A 21399-nucleotide genomic window follows, 5' to 3' on the forward strand; every position below is an offset into this window, starting at 1 on the left:
CCTGTTGCTTGTGCACCTTTTCCTACCCAAATTCTTCCTTCCAGTCAACTTTGCATTTAATATGCTTTGATACAGCACTCTGTAAACAGCCACACCTTTCAGTAATGACCCTCTGTGACTTACCATCCTTGTGGAGGGCGTCAATGTTTGTCTTCTGGATCATTGCCAAGTCAGGAGTCTTCTCTATTATTGTGGTTTCAAAGAACAAGAGATACCCGGAATTAATACTTTAGGGATGGTCATTCATTGAAACCCAAATGTAAATATAATATTTTGAGATACTGATTTTTGACTTTCATGAGCTGTAAACTCTAATCATCAAAATTAAAACAAAAAAAAAAAACTTTTGAAATGTTTTACTTTACATGCAATGAATCTAAAATATATGAAAGTTTCACTTTTTGAAATAACTTACAAGAAAAATGTTTTCACGACATTCTAATTGATTGAGATGCACCTGTATTTATTGGTGTTATGTGCCAATAAATTGAATTTGCCCATATGTGACCCTGGACCACAAAACCAGTCATAAGTCGCACGTTATATTTGTAGCAATAGCTATCAATACATTGTATGGGTCAAAATGATCGATTTTTCTTTTATGCCAAAAATCATTAGTATATTATGCAAAGATCATGTTTCATGAAGATATTTTGCAAATGTACTACTGTAAATATCTCAAAACTTAATTTTTAATTAGTGATATGCATTGCTAAGGACATTTGGACGACTTTAAAGGCAATTTTGTCAATACTTTTTTGCACCCTCAGATTCCAGATATTCAAATAGTTGTATCTTGGCTAAATATTATCCTATTCTAACAAACCATACATCAATGAAAAGTTTATTTATTCAGCTTTCAGATGATGTATAATAAATTGACCCTTATTACTGGTGTTGTGGTCCATTGTCACATGTGCACCATGCGCAAATGTGTAGTACCATAATCAAATGCCAGAATTTGAATGATCCAGGGGGCGTTCTGCTGAATTCTGCATCTTCATCCACAGGGACAACATCTCAAGGGCACAAGATATTTGGTAAACTATGCTTGTAGCCAGGCGTTTGAATGCCGTACTGGAGGCTGGAACATTTCATGTAAATGAAGTTTGGAAAGAGATTGACCTGCATCCTTGATCACTGCGGCATCATTCATTCTGATTAGGGCACAGATCCACACGACTCATCTAGGCTGGTCTGATGGATTAGCTGGCCAGATTGAAGCCTCCTACAGGAATTCAAAAACCCTTAGAGTTTAATCACCCTCAAAACTGGTGGATGACAATATTTAAAAATGGGCATAACAACGTGATGTTACTATTTCTTATTTTTGTTGGATAAAATGCATAAGTGAGAAACAGAATCCTCTCATCTGTGATGCCATTTATGTCTCCTAAATCCAAATCTTATCTGCAGAGCGAATGACATTGTAGAGAAAAAGACCCTCCGCAAAGTCACTTTGATTGGATCGCTACAGAAAAAAAGGTGAACGGCCCTTCATTAGCCCTCGGTGAGAATGAATATTGACTTTAATATACACTGTCAGTTTTTTTCAGCTCTTCTTAGTGCCTGTCATACTCAAGGGCTTTCTCACTGCTAATGCTGAGTAGCACCAATCACCACCCTATTGTCTGCGAATGGGCTCCTGCTGTCGAATGACGGCAGCTCTGTTTATCATCCCAGAGCGGTTATGTCCTCCTAACCCACCATACAGGATTATCACGGATGTAGAATAGCCATAATCAGGTTAATCTGTGCATGGGGAGCCGGTCTTAAGGCACGCGTGACTGTGCAGGGTGAAATACAGCTGTGGTAACATGTTCAGACACAAGCAACATAAGTTCTGCCACATTAGTTGTCCTCTGTATGGAGCGCTGCATCACATCAGTGTACTCGATGAGCCATCGTCCCCACAATCAACATTCATATGGAACATTGTTGCCGTTAGATGTAGGACAAGGAACTCTTGCTGACATGGTGAATGAATTCCATATCAGTTTCAGTGGTATGAATAAAAGGTGCAGAGACAGCAAAGACTGATTCTGCACTTTGTGTGTGTGGTGTAAGTCCTGAAGGATCTAAGAATCTGAGTTCCTTAAAAGCAACTCAGTGTGTGTGTGTGTGTGTATTATAGGGACTGAGGACATGAATCAGTGTTGTACTTCACAGAAAGGATGCCTTCATTTTTAATATTACAGAAATATTTCTATTTTAAGTAAAAGCTTTTTTTAAATTTCTATTCTGATAGAATCCTGAAAATTGCTATGGTTATCGTGAAAATATAAAACAGCACAACAGATTTCAACACTGATGATAATAAGAAATGTTTCTTGAGAAATCAGCATATTATAATGATTTCGGAACGATAACATGACGCTGAAGACTGCAGCTTTGCCATCACAGGAATAAATGACATTTTAAAAGATACTAAACTATTTACAGTTATTTAAATACTTTAAATAGTTATTTAAATAGTTAAAAAAAAAAACAGACCTTTGAATGGCAAACATGGTAAAAAAAAAATTGCCAAAGCCTCAACACATTCAAAAAGCAGTGAGAAGAGAAGAGAAGAGAAGAGAAGAGAAGAGAAGAGAAGAGAAGAGAAGAGAAGAGAATCAGTAACAGTATTAAATCATAAAAAAAATAAGATGACAGTAATAAAAATAAATAAACATTCCCCGGTCCACAAGACCTTAATGAACATATACAAATAGCAAAAAATCATCCTTACAGTTCTATGCGATTTCTTTTACATTATTTTCTTGTCCCTATATATTTAATGTTTTGGATATTAATTCTATATATTTATTTTTATATTTATTTTATCTTGCACTGCAATTGCTGTTTTGCTATTGATATCTAACTACAGGTATATGCTGTGTACTGTACTGTCTTCTCAACTTGAAAGGAGTTGTGTCCATCACATTTGTTTCTGGTCAGACTAATCTGTGGTAGAGGTAACTAAAATTATTGGATGACTCTAAATATCAGACAAAAACTTGTATTACCTAATGGAGTGAGAAATCTGATAAAATAAACTGAATTTCAACATGAATCAAGCAGACTTTTCCTCTGTGTGACACACCATTCTAAGAGATGAGACACAAAATAAGGCGATTAGATCAATGAATACAATTGCTCATAGGGTTGGAGTGACTGAGTTGGGTCAGCTTACAGTTTCTGCTTAAAACCCTTTGAAGATCCAGAGCGGTTACATAATAAACTTCAATGTATCCCTCATAGATCTTGTGGGCTTGTGAGAGGAGAGCATCAGCTAAGGCTGAGCACCTAAACATAAAAAGTAAACCTTGGAAGTGAATTCCACTGTACTCTGTGGATTTTCCTTGGGCAGAGTCCAAAATCACACTGAGGTTGCATCTTTCCTTTTATCAAATGGATCCAAAGCAAGCTGACAGAAGGAATTTTAGGGGCAAAGCACTTGCTTAAACTGGCAGGCTGAAACATTCACGCTTTAAAGGTGTGGACAGGGAATTATAGTTTTTTAACCTGTGTAGTCGCACCTGACACAGTGAGTTGAGTCATGATATTGGTCATTTTGTACGTCAGTAAATATATAGCGGCTCTGACCATCACAACATACGACTCTTGGCATTTTAATCTCTTTAGTGGCCAGGCTGATACGCAGCTCGAAAGCTCTCCGGAGAAACGTCTGCTGCAATCTCAGTGCCATCCTCCTCTGTACCTGTGGCTTCACACATCTCACACCTAACCGGCTCTCACAAGCTGATCCCATCACCCTCACCTTGTACAGGTGTGAATGGAAGCATTCGGATCGTGTTCGGGCTCTGCTGGACTTGAGAAAAACAGCTGGATTAATATTTATACAGTGGCCAGTCAATGTACGGTGTGATATTGTATCCCTTCTGCAATCCTCTTGCATCACACAAAGCCATGGCAGAATTTCACATTTTTTGAAGCTTGAGGTTATATTCAACAGCGGGAAGTTATTTAAATTTTGCCAGGTGGGTCTCAGAGTGAAGCATTGCTTCACATTTTACATAGATATGCATACTGACATTTTGTGCTCCATTTAGAACAGTCTAAATATATTACCTATATGGGAAGCTGATATGAGATGTCTTAAATTATGTTGCTCTCACCAAGAAAGCTTCACTATGCATGAGTTATAAAGACTAAAGACTTGTCAAGGTACTTTATTACGATACTTTTACACATTAAAAGAATATTATGGATCCATTGCAAGTTAAGATCAGTTAACTGCATATGTGGAGTTATGTTGAATACCAAAAAAAAATGATTGACTGATTGACTCCATTAACTTCCGTTGTAAGTGCCTCACTGTAACCCAGCGTTTTTTTTTTTTTTTTTTATGATAGAGAGCAATTAGTCATAATTTATAGTGAACCCAGAATATTCCTTAAAAGAGTCTGAAATGGTCTAAATTGTAAAGATATTTTAATACAATAGGCCATTTGAGAAAACATTTTTTTACTTTGAAGCCATGAATATTTAAACAACAGTTTCGAGATTTCCCCCACCATTGTAGTGTTTTTTTCAAACCAGATTTTAACAGTTTGTCAAACTCCAAAGCCTCACATTATTCAGCGCAATCTCTCTGTCACATGCATAGCAGCTACAGTGCAAGTGCATACAGTACATCACCTCTCATTAGCTGCTTCTCTCTGTGTCTGACTTGTTTACCTACTCCTCTCTGCCTCCTGGCAGTTGAGTCACATCCTGTGGTGTTCCAGGCTTGCCGTCGGGAGCCAGCAAACATGCAGATGATCTGTGCAGAGTATCCTGTCCCAATTGAGATTGACAGGCTGGGGCTGCAGTGGACCATGCCAGCCGCTCTACCCCGGGAAGCATTCATGCAGGTACATCTATCCCTGTGGCAGGCGGTGAGGGGGTTGGGTGCCTAAGGCTGGATCTCTGCATCCTGGGGCTCACCACACAGTTGGCTCTAAGTGGGCTGAGGTAAGTATGGTTAAACACTGAGACTCTATGGGGTGAGGGAAAGGTTAGTTTTGCAGCCGCATAAGGGAGAATGGGTTTGATATTGTTACATTATTCAAACAGGAGTTTTGTAACGCATTTTGTTTTGAAGTCTGTAACTCAGTGTTTTTTTGTGCTATGCGTCTTTGATATAATATTCCAATATTTGTCTGTTACAAGCTAAAAAAACTGCATAAAGTAAACAGTGTTTATATGTCATAACCAACCCCAGGAGTTGTTATACTAACAGAAATCATGTGCATTTTACTTTACTTTACTTTTTTTACATGAATTTACTGTGATAATTACTGTAAATTCATTTGTTCAAAATAACAACTTTATAACAGTGTTGTTATCGTCAACTAAAACTAAAACCATCACAAATTATATTTGTCATTATAATTTTAAAAAAATTTGTACAATTTTTTTACGACTTTAAAAAGTAAAATGACCAAATACTAAATACTACAGTCATTATTATATAAAATAAAAGTTATTAAAACTAAAACTGAAATAATAACAAAAGCTAAATATAAAATAAAATAAGCTAAAATAAAAACTATATTTAATTTAAAATATAAATTAGTATATCATTTAAAATATAAAAATGAAAGCTTATTAAAAATAGTAATACTAAAATAATACTAAAAATCTTTTATCCAGACATAACATTCTGTATATTTAGAAATACATAAAAACAGTCATTTTTGTGAGACTTATAGAAGTACTTTGGAAAATAGTGTTAGATTTAAGTTTACATGATGTAAAGCATGTGTGAATGTTAAAAATCTAATTATATAAAGCTATCAAATTTGCCAAGAAAATTTGTTAATTCTGATGTTACCGGTTCTGTCATTTAACATTCATTAACGAGATCAAGTCACATGTTTTTTTGTTTGTTTTGTACTGTATATATTTAATATATATTTTATATACTTCTACTGACACTTCAGGAGGGTGTTGATCATACAATGCATTTCTAATTAATTAAACTCTCTAAACTCTCCAGACTGCCAGATTGGCCATCAACAGTCGCAACTACTGGAAAACAAGTAGGAGCAAAAATGCAGTTTATTAAGTTTAAGTTAATCATGTAATGCACCATTGTTGTGGTATTTCTATTTAAGGCCGTCTATTGAAGACAAACCGCTTGCAAAGGTGGTCTGTCATCAGTTTTAGGATAGCGAGGGGTGTGGGGAGTGTCAGCACTAACTATAGCAGAGAAGCGTCAAATTGAACTGTCAATATGCCACCCGGAAAGCATCATGGGAACTCAAGAGGAGAAACGTTATGGTCTTCATCTGTTTGTGCGGGTAAAAGGAGTGTGTGTTTACAGCAGCTTTGAGGTGAAATCAAAGTCTGTAGTGTTGTTTACACTACACACACACACGAACACACACACAAATCTCTACAAAAAAATCAAATGCCTTTGGTGTCTCTCTTGAACACCATCACTGGTTGACTGAGAGCGGGGAGATTCTTTGACCCGGTCCAAGCATCAAGAAGCCTGCTTATACTGATTTGAGTCACTGCCATTAAATTATACATATTGTATTTGAGTGGTTCTGTGCTGAAGTCTCAGCCTGTGACATCTGAAGGATTTTTGAGCTCTGTGAATAGGAAATGATTGACAGCCACCACTGACTGCATACCATCAGCATATGCTTATTCTGACTGATATAGAGCAGTGTTTGCATTAGCTGAGTTGTATCTATCACACATTGCCATCATAACTTTGATATTTTTGGAATGCTGCCTTGGAGATCCGCCATGATTTTGTAGAGATTGCTGGGTTAAAGCGAAAGCTGACAACTACTTGAATAAAAGGAACACACATCTGAAGTGTTTCATTTTGTGGGTTGATTAATTCAAACATGAAAATTTTCAATGACAACTGTTATTGTTTCAAAATTAATTACCTTTACAAGAACTTTGAAGATAAATAGCTCATTTGAGTAGCAGTATTCATCTTAAATTAAGAACCAAGTGCTGGCATCATCTTAACCTCTTTAAAATCCAAATATTTGCTATCACTTCAAAGGCTGACATCTCTTTGCATCTATCCAAAAAATCAGAGTTGATATTCACATGTTCCCCTTAAGCGCTACAGCAGCGTATGGTTGCTAAAAGATGAGTGACATGTTGATGCTGGAGCTTGATCACAAAGAAAGGACCTTCAAGGTTAGAAGAGAAAACAGAAGCGAAACATGCTGCACAACACTGAAGATGCATGGCCTTAAACAGCTAATATGAAGGAAGAATTCACAATAACTGCTCCGTTCCTGTGAGGCAGATGAGTTTCTTGTTCAAGGACAAGAGGTTGAAATACTTGCAGAGCAATAAAGAGGAACTCTGAGGGGAAAAGAAATACACAAATGATACATTTTGCCCACTGTTTTGAACTCCCGCAGCGGTGTTTTGAGCGTCACGTTACTTTGTCAAATGATATCAAAAGATCATGTGTCTTATCTAACATTTAATTCTGTTTCTTCTATCAAAAATAATCTTTTTTTTCCTCGCTAAATTAAGATTACCATTAATATTACACAGGCCAATCTAATGTTCCAATGGCATTATTGTAGGTGTGGCATATTGTTTTTATTGTTTACCAGGTATGAGTGACATGCCAGTTCAGGTGTATTTGTTATGAATCAGGGTCAGTATCACTGTAGGGTCCCTTTTGGTGTCCTGTACATAAATAACTAATTTGCCATGATAACTTAACATAAAAATTACTATGAAAGGGTGTGTTATATTAGGTCAAGTTTTTATATAAATAATTAACCTCCGAATCCGTGCATGGACCACGGCCGATGCCTTCTGTGAGCCCATCACGGAATTTTTGGTGATTCCGTGATGCCACCACAGATTCGGAGGTTAATTAAGTCCGTGAACATTACACGGAATTCTGTGAGATCATGTTGAACAAAAGCATTACTTGGCTCTTTAGATACATTTTCTAGATTTTTTTAGTTTTGTGTAAGTGGATGTGTGTTATTTTGCTATGTCACATGCACTGCTCATTACATTTGACTGATAGTAGAATACTGTCAAATCATAAAATGTAAAAATTTTGCTCTACTATTAACAACATATTAAATAAGAGATTACTCAATTTGAGTGTATTGATCATTTGGTAATAAAAACAATATTTTTATTTAATAAAAAAAAGAAGAGTTTGTCCAGGTCCCTTGAATGGTTGTCCACCCTGTCGTATTGGGGAATCCGCCCCTTTAAGAAAAGGCCAACCCGTTTAGTGACATCAGGACAACAGATTTGTTGTCTCTTCAGTAGCTGGAATTTCAACAGCTTAGGTGAATAAGTTGGTGTCTTTTCAATTGACAAATTGTCTTCGTCTGCATGAGTTTGCTTACTTACTTTGCCAAAGCTTAACATGTCCACCCTGTCGCATAAAATATGCCAGAAGTGATTAGAATACAGTATTTTCAAAATATGTAAGTTTAAATAAACCAAATTCTCTTCAACAACCAGACTAAATATTTAGCTAGTCATATTTTTTGTAAGCTAATATGCTAACTGAATTTCAGACTGTCCACCCTGTCAGCCACTTAGGCTCGATAGAGTGGACATAAACATGACATGACAAGGTGGACATAGAATTCATGTGTAGTTAATATTGCTAAAAACTAAAATGAATGTGGGGGGGTATATCAATGTGATTGAGGATGTAATTATATTATTTATTATTATTATATTCTTTTTTTAGAAGTTATTTTGTCATGATTTGTGTGTTCTGCATTATGTGTCCACCCCGTCATGTGCTGGTCCACCCAATTACATGTGTGAATTGTATAAGTTTCTTTAAAAACACATGGTTTACATAAAATCTTTTATGTATTTATAATTTGAAAGCAAACAAATAACCCTGTTTAGGAAAGGGACATAATAACTTTCAGAAAATATAATTTTCATCTTAATTTTGCAATGAAAACATATTTAACAGTAATATATATACAGTATATATATCCATGACAGGGTGGACATATCTTATGCTTTATGCTTTGAATAATGGCCCATAATTATCTAAAAAAAAAATAATAATAATAATGTGTGGGAGCTCAACTGATATGTTTCTATAGTGTCTACTATTTATGATATAACATAAAGCGAATGGGAAATTGAAAACCAACATTTTTGAGTATTGTGAGGGTTGAAAGGCACTCTATGGTGATATTGACCCATCAAACAGTTGAGTGAATGATTCATTGACTGGAATAAAAAAAAAGAAAAAACAGTTGATGAATTCAGAAATCGCATGCTAACATACTACTCATACTATTTCTGCAATAGAAAGATGGTAAAAGTAATAAGAGAAGTATGCAGTTCAAAATTCAGAAAGTCTCTTGTTTCCTTTTTGAAAGAATCAATGTTCTGAACAAATTATCTTCAAAGCCCCTCCCTTAGAAATACGCAATGGGCTCAGACTGGTTAGCTGGTCCAGTGTGTTGGGATTGGCTAAACCGCCTCTAGTGCGCGTCTAAACGTCACGCTCCTCACCTCAGTGGCATGTGCTCCGGTTGTATTGTAAAAAATGGCATCGTCTATATTGCTCATCAATTTGAGCCAGATTGAGACCCAGAGAATATTAGTGAAGAGGATTGCGCTGAACCTTGGTGCAGAGCTTGTGCAGAGCTTGTGCAGAGCAGGGGAACGCAAAGAACAGGACTGAGAACTGCTACTTTAGAACATTGATTTTGAAACTTGTGAATCCATTAGAATTGTTAGAAGACAGAATTGTGATTCATATATGAATAGATTTTTACGTGCATCCCTAGTTTTCTCTTCCTCTTCTCTAAAGCAGCACAACATGGCTTCGCCCCCTTTACTGCATTTTCCCGGGGGCGAGGTTTATCTGGGTTTGTGACGTCACGAACCCGGGAAGTAGCTCGTTGTAGTCCCTACAAACCATTTTTGTAGGCATAAAACTGCCATAATTTTAAAAGACGATATCTCCATTTGCATTGAACTTTCAGTGTCATAACTTTGCAGATATTGTTTATGCTCAAACAGCAACATTACACACTAACTAACATTAAAAAGTGAAATCGCAATCAACCACCCCTTTAACTGAAATTAAATGTGTATGTGGGGATGTTAATTGTGACAAGATTATTGACAGGGCGGATTCTGTTGACATGATTCATGTAACTATGCGACAAAATGCGCAGTTTTATGATGTGGTAGTATGTCCCGAAGTTACTCTTCTGCTACACACTTAAATGTTTGTATGAGCGGTAAAAAGAGTCATTGAAAATCCCCACCACTAATACACAGACTATGCGGAGTAATACAAATATTCCAGTGCTGTTGCAGTATGTATCAGTGCTCTTCTACACGGCCATCAAAGTGCACAACTGTAAGTTTAACTGAAGCATTGTGGGTATCACTCGCTTAATTTAATGCCATCTCCTGATAAACTCCTTAACACGTTGATTTAAAAAGAAAAGACAGGTGCGACAGTGGGAACACGCCTTCACGCTTCAAATTGACGCATACGATTTGCTCTGTTCTTGTTTTTGGTGATGAAACAGCACCTGCGGGCTGATATTGACATGTTTCTTGAACTGTATTAGATTAAAGCAACATTTGGACGTCCAGCTCTGTCTCTCGACGTGCAAGCAGGGCTTCAGGAAAACATTCCAATAGGAGCTTCAACAGGGGCATGAATCTGAATTATCTCCGTGCTTTGATATCAGCAGGCTTGGGTTCTGCATCAGAGGCCTTTCCATCTTTCACCATCAGCCATTGCTTTGATTTGCACAACAGAGAGTACTGTAGATTCCACACCTATAGCACAGTGCCCGTGTGAAGTCTTTTGACACATTCATATACTGTACACTTTTATATCGCACCATTTCATCATATGAATAATGAGACCGCTTCAACACATGCTTTATTATTGACTGTGCAGAACAATAGATTTCTAGAAACAACTCAAGTGAATAGTGTAATGTCAAACTTTTCAAAGAGTATTTGAGGAATAGTGATTATTATTGAATGTGATAGAGACAGATGCAGAACATACACAAAAATATTTAGAACTAGATGTAAGATTTCTGTATTTGAATTGCATATAAAATTTACACCCCTTCAAATTACAATTATATAATATAAATATAAACATTACCTGCTTAAAATATGCAAATGTCTATGCATGGCATAGTTTATTAACTATTTGCATCAATTTGGTTTATTTTCAAAATGCATTTATTCAAACTGTTAAGAATCAGTATGAATCTGTTTATTGTGAAACAACTGAACTTATGCGGGTAAAAATGAAAAAGTATGAAAATATGGCAAGCTGCAAATGTATGATATTGAAACGAATTTGATGCATTGATGATAAATATATAAACCTGGTTTTTAAGACACATTCAGTTAATTAGTACTATTACAGAAATCTTATCTGTTTCATTTATGAATGAGACATATACATCAGCAAATTTATGCCGTTCAAATACATGAATCTCAAATTTAGGCTTAAAATTTTTAGCATTGAGTGTAGCATTGATTTCTAGATTAACTAACGAACTTCAGTCATTCAGGTGCTCATTAGCATAACATTATTCCGCTTAGTGACCGAGAAGGGGCAAGGTAAATGATTGAACATCTGTTATATACAGAAACTAAACAGACATTAACCGCTACCAAGGTTATCTGCAATATAACCAAATTAGTGAAAAGTGCCATACGGTCCTTTATCATGTGCACAGGTCACACTTCATCTTCTTTGTTGCCTACTTAAACACAGTAATAGTAGCAGAGAGGCCAAATATGTCCAAATATTGTGTGTTTATCTCATTGTTTCCTTTGGCCTGTCATTGACATGCCCGATCCCTATAGACTCTAGCATTATGCCCTAGTAATGATGCTCATTATAAAGCCATGCTTAAGACCCGCTTCATCAGATAAAGAGAAAGGTTAGTCTGATCTTTCTACTATTTTTTCGTCCTCACAAAAAGTGTCATCAGTCTAGCCTTTATATGCAGCCAGGTAACCCTCCCCCCTTCAGACGACTCAAGTTTTCTTCCATTATCATGGAGAAATGAATGTTTTGATATGTAAATGATTTAATTAATTAGACTTATCCTTTTGGTGCTTTTGAAAAAGAAAGTTGAGAGGTTGAATGGGCTCTATTATGCCTTTCTCTCCTGCAATCTCATTCAAAAGACCCTGTATTGCTGAAATTAGTTTGCTGCTGTAAGTTACACTTGAAATTTTCAACTGTTACCTTTCATCCTTTGAAGTAAAATATGTGATGGCATTCAATCTTTTCGTCGCCTTTGTGAGCGAATATATTCTATTGTTTCACAAAGCATGCGACTCTAAATGCTTGGTGGCTTATGACAGTTTGACTCGCAACGTAAACAGACTGAAGCTACGCAACAAATATTCGCTAATCTGAGCTCCACATCAGATCACGCCAGCGGCTTTGTGAGAAAACGTGGTCCCATCTTTCTATTTAGTGCGTGGCTTAAGTCCATTGTTTTCCTATAAATTATGATCTAACCACAGTTGGCTGGGGTTTACATGAGAACAATACAGTTAAGCATGAGCATTAATGCGGAGCTAAGAGTCCATGCGTGCACTTGCTGTACTGCTGTATATTACTGTGGTACTGTAAGGGCTATGTATGTTGCTTGAATCATTTTTCTTCTGTGTGACTGCATTGACTGAAAAGGCCATGTTAGAAAAGAGGGAATATTTCATTAAATCAATTTTAGATGTATGGATTCCAGGGTACGTCTGATGGGGTTCACAACTAGTGGACTGACAGAATGTCTACAAAATATTGAAAGACTCTTCAGCAGATATGTTAAGGTCAATGTGAATCGTTTTTGGCCACCCCATTTTACTTTCGTAATGTGACATGTTTCTTTGAAACATTTTGTTCAATAAGAAAAATGTAGCACAGGATTTTATTTCATTCATTTAAAAAGAATGGTAAAATTCATGATGAATAGTGAAAGTTACTCTACTGTTCAGAAGTTTGAGGTTGATGAGATTGTTTTTTTTTTTTTTTATGGTTATGAAATTATTTTCTTATGCTCACCAATGCTGCATTAATTTAAAAAAAATAGTAAAACAGTAATGTTGTAAAATACAGTAGTCAACATTTGAAATGGACCAAAACCTTTCATCAAAGTTGTCCAACAACCTTAAACCAAAATAAACAAGATGAACTTTTTTGATCCACTTCAAATGTTGACTACTGTTTTATTGCAATTGTCACGTTTAATGATCTGTGTTGGTTTTGTTTTACCCCTGTCTTAGTTCCTGTTTCCTTATTTGGTCATTTTCCTGTCCTTGTTTAGTTTGATTATGATTCTGTTCAGCTATGTGTGATTAATTATCCCTTGTATTTAAGTTCCTGTCTGTTCAGTTAGTTTTCGTCTGGTCTACTCGTTACGTTCCTGTGTGTCTCAGCCCTGCCTCATCTTGCACTGTTGGATTTCATTAAAGACTGTTTATTTGAATTTATCCTCGTCTCCGTGGTCCTCGTTCCTCCCCGCTGTGTGCACCGTGACAACAATGTAAAATATCAGTTTTCATATTTAGTTTTATATAAATCATTTAATATATTTTAAAATGTAATTTATTCCTGTGTTGACAAAACTGAAATTTTAGCAGCTATTTACAAGTATAATCAACTTGGTTGACTCATTGCACCTTAAATTATATTAAATCGACCTAAAAAATCAAGTTGAATTTCATGTAATTTATAAAAAAGTCGAAATTGCTCAACTTATTTTTATGAGTTAAATTTACTTAATGTAAAAACATACGTTGACATCATATAATTTTTTTACAGTGTACTCAGGTCTTCAGTGTCACATGATCATTCAGAAGTTATTCTAATATGCTGATTTCGTGCTCAAGAAATATTTATTTTTATCTATAACAAAAAGAGTTGTGCTGCCTAATATTTCTGTAGAAAACGTGATACTACTTTGATGTATTGAAAGCTCAAAGTCAAGTCAAGTCACCTTTATTTATATAGCGCTTTTACAATACAGATTGTGTCAAAGCACTTAACAGTATCAAATTGGAGGATAGAGTGTCAGTAATGTATAATGATAAGATTAAACACTCAATTTTCAGTTAAAGGCATTTCATTATTGAATTCAGAGATGTCATTGTCTAGCTCAGTTTAGTTTAAATAGTATCTGTGCAATCAAATCGGCGATAATCGCTAGAAATTAAGTGTCCCCAACTGAGCAAGCCAGAGGCTCAAAGAGCATAATTTCTTGGAAATAGAATATGATTGTATCCTAGCCTGTGTAACTTAAATGACATCAGTGGAAAAGGAAAGTTGTTTTGGAGGAAGAGTGAGGTATTTCTTTTTTGGTTGAATATTTTTCCTCTGGAATAACATGCAGATGAATCATTCATGATAAGAATGTGCATTAAGAAAGTACATGGGGGTGACTTATGATTTCAAAAGAATATGAGGAATATTATTTTCGTGCGGAACGGGGTTTAACCAGCGCCAAGCTGGTCTTCGTTAAAAAGTCTCGCAAGATATCGACTATGCTGCAGAAATCACTGAGACACTTAGCAACAAAAGTTCTCGGCCTCTTTGTGTTTCATCTTCGATGCAGAGGCATCCTTTTCTTCAAAAGCCTTTTCTGCTTATCCTCCTGTGCCAAAGGAAAGGCTGGATGGAGCAAGACATGAAATATCCTTAGAGCACTCTCTTAGTTTACTGGCAAGAACACTCATCCTTGTTTAGAGTGGATTAACTTAGTGTCTTTTGAGGAGGGTGTTTGGTTCAGGAAGTTTGTGGGCAAGTGATGGAACATCGGCAGAGCTAAATCCCTCTCAATCAACCTCTTCCTCTAGCTATGCCCCTTCTTCACACATCCGCCCAAACATATGAGCTGTCAGAAACAGATGGGGTAAAATGCACTGTTTCTTTATATTTTGCTCTTAGGAGACAATAGTGAAGCAGACAGAGGGTTAGGTTTGTGAGGACACAGTGATCCATTTTCTTTCTTGTGTTTGTGCTTTTTGTGACTGCTTCCTGACAGAGCATGTTACAGTAAACTATTTCATCATATATACAGTACAATGTATGATTTTTTTAACAGACAATCAATGAAAATATTCTACAGTAAAACCATTACCATATGTATAAGTGACATATAAGGATATATGAGGAGATAAAGGAGATATGCTCTTATTGTATTCATTTTAAATTCGTATTTGATTTGATTAAATGATTCAAGTCTATTAAAAATGTGATTTTACCTGCAACTGCAACAAGGGACTATAATATATTCCTTGCATCTTGAGTCTAAAAGGTTTTTAAATATATTATGTGTAGATAGATAGATAGATAGATAGATACTTTAAGCCCCACGAAATAGTAAAATTACTTTTTTAATTAAAATGTGTATTCAGTGTGTTCAGGTTTGTTTTTGTTTGTTTGTTTGTTTTTGTTTCTTTTTCGCATGACTTATTTTTTAATAGACCTGGACAAAACCTTATTGACCTATATGTATTGTTATATTAGATTTAACAGAACACTGCATGTAATTTTACTGTAACATATTGTAAAATTGAATTTTGTGGAAGTAAAATTTAAATTACCATATAATTTACAGTTATATTTTTACTCATTTTTATAAGGCTGGGTTTTGACACAAATTTCACGATTCGATTTGATTCGATTCTGATTCACAAGCTTGTGATACGATTCGATCCGATATTGATTATTTTGGATATTTATCATAGCAAATTGTCTGATGAAAAATACGCATGAAAGTCAGTTTGTACTACATTAATGTAATATTGAAGGTTAAAATTAACTGGTTTTTGTGTCACATTTAAATTAAACTAAAAATGTTTTATAAGAATAACGTTACAATTACATAATTGTATTTCTACTCCAATTTGTTTTTTGAAATAAAGACATTTAAATGGTGACTGTCATAAAAACTTGACATATTTATTCAAACATAAATTAAACATTGAAGAACAGTAAAAATATAATGAATAGGCTATGTTATATGATGCATATTGATGTTGATTTTTCTAGCTGACTAAGAAGTTTATAGACACTAAATAGCTTTCTGAGGTAAATATGATGTTACTTGAAGTGATTTCGGTAAGTTATACTCTAACATACTTTCTGATGTTCATTGATGTTTATTTCCTGCCGTAACTGATTAAAGCGAAGGAGATGATCAGTTCATTCGCGCCGCCGCTTCTCTTGAACTGAGGTGCGATAGTGATCTGTCACTCCATATTAAACAGCGCTAAAACAGTATCTATTGTTTGAACACTGTAATAAAATAGACTGAATTTGAAAACTGAGACTTAGTTTCATATCAAAAGAAAGAAAACAAAGCTTATTGCAATTTATTGGATGGGAGGTGCGCTACAATGCTTCGTTCATTAACTGAAAACTGATTTTATTTTTTTATTTTTTTACCTAGCTCTACTCATTTTTATTTAAATAGTATTGTGTTTTTATGATTAGCATTTATGTACATTATGGTGTACATTATTCGTACACTCTAGTACGTACATTATTCTAACACTCTACTTCTCTGTGTTTATTATAGCTCATGGAAAAGCTCATTTAAGTCATCAGGAACAAAGCGGATATTAGTAGGCCTACTTCAATACTAAGCAAGCGAATAAACAACAATGACCAAAAAGTTTCAAGATGACACTGTGGCAAGTTTGTATTCCTGTATAGACTTGAGATAACTTAGTCTTTGATGGACTTGGAATTTAAAACCAATTTGCTTTCAGTAATGAGAATCTCCATTAGAAGCTCCAGCCTAATTGAGAGAAAGTGAGGGAGGAAAATAGAGGGCTAGTGCAGTCAGAGAATGAGTCGAGGGGGGAGGGGCGCAGGCGACGGACACAGTCACATTTGCACATTAATTACCGGGCAGGTGCTGGCAGTCCGTTTTAATGGGCTGAGTGAAAGGTCAAGAGGGTTTAGCTGTCATTTTTTCCCTCCCATTAGATCCTTTTTGGTATTTCACAGTCTAACTTTCTCATTTAAATATATCAGCGTCTTATTAAGAGGTTAATGAACCGATTGCACGGGGAAGTTTGTAATCATAGTTTTATTTTGTAATCATGGTTTTATTTTTCAAAGGCAAACTTGGTCATTTTCTTGTAATTAATTGAGCTTTGCATATGCAAAAAAAAAAAAATGCAGTGAACATCAGATGTCAGCCATCTTCCAAGCACCTTATTTCACAGCTATTCCAGGACAATTCAAATTCTAATGAAATTCTGGCACTGTTTTAATTTTAACAATGGAGCATGAATCAAATCGGTCCTGACAGTCCGAACTCTCGAGCATGTACCCAGTAAAAACTCCTGGGTATCTACGACTCCCTTAAATGCATCTGCATTCTCTGCATGACAATGTCACCGCATACAAATTGAAATTTCAAAATGTATCGTGTTAGTTGCTCAGCGGAGAGTTCTGAGGCTCTGAATGGCCAGATAGTCTCATTGAAATAAGAAGGGCAAACTTGTTTTTGGGAACACTCAGAGCTTAATATGACACATTACAGCAATTATTTGATGTGTTTTCCACTATTAATAATTCAAACGCTGTCCTGCCGCTCTGAGATGCCAATCCATCATAAACAAAAGAAAACTCTCTGCGACGCCACAGGGAAATTAGGATCTTTTGTTGCTCTCTAGCAATATTTCTAAAGCTAAACGCCACTCTACATACCGCGCCACGCTCTAGCGTGGCCCATTTTTCTGAACATCAGCGTTTTATTCCGCTTTGTCTTAGAGCGAGAATGCCATTTAGTAAGCAGGAAGTGTTTCATGAAATGCAGTGGAGGACAATAACAATGGTCCTTGAATAACAGCACTGGATGAAAGGCCTTTGAAAGGCTGACGAGAGTCCTCTCGGAGGTGTTTTGGATTGACGAATGCTTCGACTTTGCCCGCTTGTCCTTTTTTGTTCACACAGAGGGAAATGCCGACAGAGTCACATGGAATTCTTGCCAAATTCTAAGTGTTCGTCAAGGAAATCCAAAATCCAGATCCGTTTAATGTATTGTTGCTTTTGTCATTTTCTTACTTTTTGTTGAACAGAACATACTATACTCTACAGAGTACTTTATTTTGATTGGTCAGTTGAGACATTTCAAGGTCAAATATTTTTGTACAACAACAGAACACAGAACTATATTTGACTGTTGCTCCTGGCAACTGCTGAAAGACAGAACACGAACACAATTACACTGAAATTGGTGTAGGATTTACTTTGAAACAATTTTCAGTCAAAAATTGCTAGTAAATGTAAATAATTACAAAGAAGAGGCAAGTGCAACACTGAATGAAACTGGAAATTTTAGTAGAAGGACTGAATTACTAGCCTATTTATTGTGAAATACTCCAAATCTCTTTATTTAAAGATAAATTATTATTTCTATAAATTGTTATTATTATTTTATATACAGTGTATGTAGTTTTCCCCAGTGAGTGGGCAGTGGATTATTCTATCAACCTTATTTTTGAGTGGGTGCGGTCATTTGTAAATTTGATGTGTGTGGCTTCTGGTATCATCTGCTTCCAACTATTTTTAGCTGTACAAAACAGCTTGTTTTGCTGCTTGATGTTGCAAACTGGTATTACTTGCCCTTTCTTTGTAATTGTTTGTAAAAATTACTAGCAATTTCTGAATTTTTTTTTTTTCATTGCATAGTAGCTAAATAATCGAAAGTCTCACACATATACATGAAATAGCTTGCTTTGAAAAATAAAATGAATAAGATGTTTTGCATAATAATAATAATAAAGGAGAATATAACTGCTGAATGCTGCAACCAATAAATCAGAATAAAGTATTTTCAGAGCGCCATGTATACAATGACCATGTATAATGATTATTTCTTACATACTTGCCCTGATATACTTCTGCCATATAACTTATATAAATTGTAATGGAATGGCAATATGAAAAGGACATTGTGTATGAAAAGTTGTCATTATATATTTAGAAGAATGAAGTAATTTTACATAATGTAGCAATAGTCCTTCCTGGATGAGTGTTGACATGGATGTATATTCCTGACTGATGTGAGTAAGCTGGAGGAATGGAGCTTTATGTAGGATGAGAGTCTGGATTGGCTGGGAATTCCCCATCAGCCTCCAGGAAATGAATAAATGCTTTATCTCTGGAACTAACGTTGTGCCATCCTTGAGAAAAAAACAAAAAAAAAACCTTTCAACCCCCCATCGTCTTTTTCATATGTACCTCCTGCCTTGGATTTAGATGTTTTCAGTTCTTGTGGATTGGGGTAGGGTGCAAGAGAGAAAGCAAACAAAAACTACAGTGTATTAAAATGTTATCTGGTTGCCACATTTGGCTGGGGCCACAGTAATCCTCCAGAGTGCTAAACCGATCTTGCATTGTAATGAAACTCTAAGAACGACGTAATCTTCTCTCTGCTTGTGCACTGTATAAGTCTTGGAGAACATGAGCCAAAGTCTGAAAAAGACAGAAGAAAGAAGAACCTTCTGGTGGCATTCTTGAGGTTGTTACTTCAATTTGAGACATGCTGATCATGTGGATATCTTTGGGAGTTTTTGAAATTGTAATTCCTTACACCAAAAGATTACACATTCCAAAACATTGTGTATATCGCTTGCAACAATTCACAATTTCTTTTGAAATGTATATATGCTCTCTATTGACTGAAGGATGAAATATACAAAATAAAAGAAATGTGTTAGTAACAGCTTTATGTGGAGACAGACATGTGCAACCACACTAAATTTCCCATGAGAATGACAAAATATATAAACTCAATTACACACCTATTGTGCTTGCTTTGCATTAAGTGCTAAAATCTTGACAGAGAGATAAATACGAAATTGCCACTTAAGTTTAAACCCAATGAAAATCACTTAAATTAAAATTCACCTCATGTATTTTCTAAATGCATGTTATTGATCTCATTGTGAATAATTCATCAGTATATCCACATAATTTGTAATCAGTTTTCAGGTGAAAATGTCAAACTTTTCTCTAGTAACATATGCCTCATCATGTAGTCATCTTAAACCTCACCCTTGCAAGCTCATGTTCATCTGCCCCTACTTTTAAATGTAACGCTCGCAAAAATCCAATTAACAACCTATGAATTGAAACAAGGCCAGCCCTACATTGTTTCTTATCCGTTACACTCAGATGTACAGATACGTTACAATACAGAAGAAAAGATCTAACGGGACTTCCACTTTATCGCAACTTTAATGTCGCAATTAAGATCTTCGAAACCGAACGCTCCAGGACGTAAAAATGCAGCATAAATTACAACCACTTGCAGCAGACAGAACGAAAACAACTCTAGTTAATGCTAATCCAAATTTGAATCCATTTGTGTGTGTGTGTGTGTGTGTGTGTGATTTATGTTGCTTTCAGAAATAACACTATTTCATCAGTATACACATTTTTGAATGGCCGTCAATGAAGAAACATCAAGTTAGCAGCGGGTACTAATAACTGAAACGATTAACCAGCTAAAGCATGACCTCCTGCCAAACCTAAGCTAATCAGTCTCCAGTACACCTGAAAATTACCATTACCTGAACAAGGCTGCAACTAGGCTCTGTTGGATGGTAGATTCATATCAGGTGTAACCACCGCTGAGATGCTTGACTTGCACTGCAGGACAATAGATATTTATTCTGTGTCAAATTGGTCTGAAATGGCACTTAGACTTCAAATTATCATACGTAGTGGCTTTTATTGTGTGCCCTTTCAAATGAGAGATCATGGATCATGCAATGCTACTGAATAAGGTCAGTGGATGGTCTGATACTGTTGTTTATTTGCTTTTATGCCATGGTCTGTCTGAATACTCGATTCTGATTGGCTGGCAGGTGCTGATTAAATTTGTTTAACTGCACAACAGGTAGTTCCAGGTCAGTTTAATCACGTTCTATATTAATGCCCTTACTATAAACATTGGTAACCATAGTAACATACAGTTACAGTTGAATAGTAATACAGACGAATATAACCATCATTTTTATTGTTCCGGTCAAATATTGCAGCACAAATATTATTAACATCTTTTATATGTGAATGCTGGCAAATGACCATGGCATAAACGGGATAATCAACGGCTAGCTGTGCATTAAACGATCTGAATGCACTTCGTGGAGGCAACCAGGAGGTTCTTCGCCTCCACGTCGTGCATTCAAATCGTTTAATGCACAGCTAGCTGTTGATTATCCCTTACGTATGACGCACACCTTTCCAGAGAGTAATGGAATGTTATAGTCTATTTTCACCGGACTGACTATATTCTGCTGATTGCACACTAGTCACTGTTCCAGAACTTCCCCGCTATGTGTGCATGTATAATCTATAAGCATCGACCTTGTGAAACATTTTTACAG

The sequence above is a fragment of the Onychostoma macrolepis genome, chromosome 02 (genome assembly GCF_012432095.1).
Source record: "Onychostoma macrolepis isolate SWU-2019 chromosome 02, ASM1243209v1, whole genome shotgun sequence".
Taxonomy (NCBI): Eukaryota; Metazoa; Chordata; class Actinopteri; order Cypriniformes; family Cyprinidae; genus Onychostoma; species Onychostoma macrolepis.